This window comes from Triticum dicoccoides, chromosome 3B, assembly GCF_002162155.2.
Source record: "Triticum dicoccoides isolate Atlit2015 ecotype Zavitan chromosome 3B, WEW_v2.0, whole genome shotgun sequence".
Taxonomy (NCBI): Eukaryota; Viridiplantae; Streptophyta; class Magnoliopsida; order Poales; family Poaceae; genus Triticum; species Triticum dicoccoides.
The window spans coordinates 62,783,845-62,789,707 of NC_041385.1; positions in this window are offsets into that span (position 1 = coordinate 62,783,845).

A 5,863-nucleotide genomic window follows, 5' to 3' on the forward strand; every position below is an offset into this window, starting at 1 on the left:
CAGGCCAGGCGGGCCGGCGGCGCGGGGGGCGGCGGACGCGCCACGTGTCGCGGCCTGGTTGGCTGGGCGCGGCAGCGGGAATTGTCCGGCGGCGGGCGGACATGTCCGGCCCGGTCCGGATGCGTCCGGTGTCGGCGGGGAGGAGTTCGTCTAGGGTTTGCCCAAAATTTCGGAGGGGGAGGTGTTTTTATAGGTTGAGGGAGCTAGGAGGCTCCAAATGGAGTGTAGTTTTCGCCCACACGATCGTGATCCGACGATGGAGAGAATGGAAGTGACTTAGATGGATTATTGGGCTGTTTTGGAGGGGTGTTGGACTGCAACCCAAAAGAGGCCTTTGCGGTTATGCGGTTAACCGTTGGAGTATCAAACGAGCTCCAAATGGCACGAGACTTGACAGGTGGTCTACCGGTGGTGTACCAAGGCCAGTTGGCAAGCCTCGGTCCATTCCAAGAATGTTTAACACCCGCACACGAAAAGAGGCAAGAGGGGTGCGCCAGAGCATGTGGTAGTGTCGGATTGCGAAACGGACAACGGAGAAAATGCTCGGATGCATGAGACGAACACGTATGCAAATGAGATGCACATGATGACATGATATGAGATGCATGACATGAATAAAATGCAAAACAAAAACAAAACCCAACCACAGAGGGAATATCATAACACATGCCGAAAATGGCAAGAGCTGGAGTTACAAAGATGGAAAGTTACATCCGGGGTGTTACAACACTCCACCACTACAAGAGGATCTCGTCCCGAGATCTAGGACTGAAAGAACTCTGGATATTCGGAACGGAGGTTATCCTCGTGCTCCCAGGTGGCTTCTCGGTCGGAATGGTGTGACCACTTCACTTTCAGGAATTTGATTGACTTGTTGCGAGTCTTGCGCTCGATTTCTTCAAGAATAGCAACGGGGTGCTCATGATAAGAGAGATATTCTTGGAGGTCAATATCTTCGAAGTTGATGGTGCGCTCAGGAGTCTTGAAGCACTTGCGAAGCTGTGACACATGAAACACATCATGCACATTTGCAAAGTTGGATGGAAGCTCGAGTTGTTAGGCGAGGTTGCCTCTTTTGCCAATGATCTTGAAAGGACCCACGTATCTAGGGGCAAGCTTCCTTTTGATACCGAAGCGACGAGTGCCTTTCATTGGAGAGACGCGGAGGTAGACATGGTCTCTGATTTCAAAAGCCAAGTCACGGTGCTTGCTATCATAATAACTCTTCTGACGCGATTGCGCGACTTTGAGATTCTCACGAATGACTTTGCACATTTCTTCGGCTTCTGTGATCAAGTCGTTGCCAAGAAGTTGGTGTTCACCTGTCTCGGACCAATTGAGAGGAGTACGGCACTTTTTGCCATAGAGAATTTCTAATGGGGCCTTGCCCGAACTCGCTTGGAAGCTGTTGTTGTAGGAGAACTCGGCATATGGAAGACAATCTTCCCACTTCATACCGAAAGAGAAGACACAAGCCCTGAGCATATCTTCAAGGATTTGATTGACTCGCTCAACTTGGCCACTTGTTTGAGGATGGAAAGCTGTGCTGAAACGAATGTTGGTACCCATGGCCTTCTGAAAGGAGTCCCAGAACTTAGAAGTGAAGATGCTTCCACGATCTGAAGATATCAATTGTGGAATACCGTGCAAGGAGACAATTCTGGAGGTATATAGCTCTGCCAGCTGAGCTGATGTGATAGATTCTTTGATAGGAAGAAAGTGAGCCACTTTAGTAAGCTTGTCAATGACAACGAAGATAGCATCATTTCCACGCTTGGACTTAGGAAATCCAGTCACGAAGTCCATCTCGATATGATCAAATTTCCATTCTGGAATAGCAAGAGGTTGGAGGAGACCAGCTGGTCGTTGGTGTTCTGCTTTCACCCTTCTGCAGACATCGCATTCATTCATGAATTGAGCAATTTCTCGCTTCATTCGAGTCCACCAATATGACTGCTTGAGGTCATGGTACATCTTCGTACTTCTAGGATGAATGGATAGGAGGGAATTGTGTGCCTCGTTCATGATGACTTTTCTCATATCGCCTTTAGGAACCACAATACGATCCTCGAAGAAAAGGGTATCTTTGTCATCCAAGTGATAGCACTTGTATTTGGAAATGCCCTTGTCAATACCACGTTTCACCTTCTTCACCATGGTATCCAGGAGTTGTGCCTCACAAATTTGATATTCCAAAGTAGGAGAGACTATGAGGTTGGCAAGAAGGCCTTGAGGAACAACTTGAAGATTCAGCTTGCGGAAAGCTTCACAAAGATCCGGTTGAAATGGCTTGAGAATTAGACTGTTGCAATAAGCCTTTCTGCTCAAAGCATCTGCAATCACATTCTCCTTGCCAGGAGTATATTCAATACTTGGATTGTACTCTTGAATCATTTCGACCCATCGAGTTTGCCTGAGGTTGAGGTTGGGTTGAGTGAAGATATACTTGAGGCTCTTGTGATCAGTGAAAATGTCCACTTGTCTTCCCAATAAGAGATGTCTCCATGTTATCAATGCATGGACAACTACCGCCAACTCAAGATCGTGAGTGGGGTAGTTCTTTTCGTTGGGCTTCAACTGACGAGAGGTATAGGCCACAACTTTCTTCTCTTGCATTAACACAGCACCGAGACCTTGAAGAGAAGCATCACAGAACACTTCGAATGGCTTGGATTCATCAGGAGGAGTCAAGACAGGAGTTGTGACAAGCTTCTCTTTGAGGGTGTTGAAAGCAACGTCACACTCAGGCGGCCAGACATACTTGACATGCTTCTAGAGGAGGTTGGAAAGAGGCTTTGCAATCTTAGAGAAGTTCTCAACAAATCTTCGGCAATAGCTTGCAAGACCAAGAAAACTGCGGAGCTGCTTGGCATTCTGAGGAGGTTCCCAATTCACAACTGCAGACACCTTCACGGGATTAACAGCAATGCCCTTGGCGGAGATGATATGACCAAGGTAAAGAACTTTATCAAGCCAGAACTCACATTTGGAAAACTTCGCATAGAATTCATACTCTCTGAGCTTGTCGAGCACCAATCGCAAATGTTTGGCATGATCCTTCTTATTCTTGGAGAAGACCAAGATATCATCGAGATACACTAGAACAAATTCATTGGTGTAGGGGTTGAAGATAAAGTTTATCATTCGAGAGAAAGTTGGAGGAGCATTAACAAGGCCGAAAGACATGACAGTATATTCATAAGAGCCAAAGCTTGTTCTGAATGTTGTCTTGGGAATATCTTGTTCACGAATGTGAATCTGATGATAACCCATACGGAGGTCAAGCTTGGAGAAAACTTTAGCACCTTTGAGTTGCTCGAATAGCTCATTGATGTTGGGAAGTGGATACTTGTTCTTGATTGTCTTCTTGTTCAATGGACGGTAATCGACGCAAAGTCGGTCCGTGCCATCCTTCTTCTGGACAAAAAGAACTCCACAACCCCATGGAGATGAACTCGGTCTGATCAAACCCAGACGCTCTTGTTCATTGAGCTGTTTCTTCAATTACTTCAGCTCCTTGGGTCCAAGCTTGTAAGGACACTTGCAAACGGGTTCAGTTCCAGGCTCAAGATCGATAACGAACTCGGCTGGCCGATGAGGAGGCATACCCGGAAGCTCTTCTGGAAAGACATCTTGGTACTCACAAATGACTGGAATTTGAGAAATAGCATCCAACTCGCCCTTCTCATTGAGAGGAAACAACCGGATGGTTTCGTCACGAGCTGCATAGATGATAACATCCTCAGAAGAGTGTGTCAATTGAATTTCCCTGGCAGCATAATCAAGCTGAGCCTTGTGCTTAGAAAGCCAGTCCATCCCAAGAATTAGATCAATATCAGAGTCACCAAGAACCATTGGAGAAGATAGAAATCTATAGTCGCCCATTTTGATAGAAACATCCGGATCCATCATTTTGGTGTTCATGAATAAACCCGGAGAGGAAACCGCTATCGGCTTAGGCAGATCAACACTATGCAAATCGTGCATGGATGCAAAAGGCTTTGATATGAATGAAATAGAAGCACCCGTATCAAATAAAACTTTTGCAGGAATATCATTAACTGGAAGATTACCCATTATCACGTCAGAAGAATCCTCTGCCTGAGCTGCATTCATCATGTTCACCTTTGCAGAATTTAGATTATGCTTGACCACTGCATTGCTTGAAGATCTCACAGGAGGAGGAGGAGGAAGGCGCCTTTGGTTGAAACACTTGTTCGCGTAGTGACCTTTCTGCTGGCACTTGTTGCAAGTTACTTCTGAGAGCGGACGATGATAAGGAGTGTCGGTGTCAAAACCGGCGGATCTCGGGTAGGGGGTCCCGAACTGTGCGTCTAGGCGGATGGTAACAGGAGACAAGGGACATGATGTTTTATCCAGGTTTGGGCCCTCCTGATGGAGGTAAAACCCTACGTCCTTCTTGATTAATATTGATGACGTGTGTTACAAGAGTAGATCTACCACGAGATCAAGGAGGCTAAACCCTAGAAGCTAGCCTATGGTATGATTGTTGTTCGTCCTACGGACTAAAGCCATCCGGTTTATATAGACACCGGGGAGGGCTAGGGTTACACAGAGTCGGTTACAATGGTAGGAGATCTACATATCCGTATCGCCAAGCTTGCCTTCCACACCAAGGAAAGTCCCATCCGGACACGGGACAAAGTCTTCAATCTTGCATCTTCATAGTCTTGGAGTCCGGCCGATAATGATAGTTTGGCTATCCGGACACCCCCTAGTCCAGGACTCCCTCAAGGAGCATTTGACCTTGGAGCTTGAGGCTGAGACTTGTTCTGATAGACTGGGTTGGGTGGGTGGGAAGATCCACGACCACCTGAGTTCTTCTGCTGGTAAGGCTGACGAAACGGAGGAGGAGGAAGGTAGAACTTCTGCTGCTTAGCTGCCACTTGTGAGGAAGAAGAAGACTGGACTGTATCCCTGATTCTCTTCTTAGAAGCCTCACACTTGAGCTGAGCACCTTCTTGCTTGAGTGCCATATTGTAGAATTGATCAAACTGAGTAGGCTCAACAAGAACGAGAGCTAACTGCAGATCCTCTCTAAGGCCACCTCTGAATTGATAAATCATACTCTTCTCATCAGGAACGTCTTGTTTAGCGAAGCGAGCAAGTCTCTGAAAGTGCTTGTTGTATTCGTACACTGACATGTTGCCTTGCTTGAGATTGTGGAACTCCTCACGCTTGCTCTCAACAACACTGGTAGGAATGTGGTGAGCTTTAAAGTCCCAACAGAAATCAGTCCAAGTAATCACTCGACCTCCTCTGGAATCCTTGTATTGCTGGAACCAATCAGTTGCTTGGTCCTTGAGCTGAAAAGAAGCGAACTTTACATAGTCCTCAGGCCTGACACTGCTACATTCAAAATGCTTGTTGATATCCACGAGCCAATCATCGGCGTCTGTGGCCTCGGCACAGTAGCTGAAAGACTTCGGCTGATTTGCCAGGGACTGGTTGAGGGTAGGAAATTGAGGCTGATGATTGAACTGCCCTTGACCTTGATTCCCTTGGTTGCCTTGGCCTTGGTTGCGCTCTTGCATGAGCTGAATCATCATCTGGGCATTGGCGTTTGTGGCTGCCATCAAAGCTTGCCATGCCTCCGGAGGCGGAGGTGGAGGTGGAGGGTTCGTCTGACTCCCATCATTGCGTTCCGGATTCTGACGCGTTGGCGGAGCCATCCTGAAGAGGGTGACATCCGTTAGCATCTTGATAGACAGATAGACAAGTTGAATCAACGGATAGAAATTGCAATATATAGTCTTCACAATAAACATTCGAACAAGGATGAACGAATGAATTCCCAAAGCTAACATCACACATTCATTAAGGTGAGAAGCCACTTGATAAG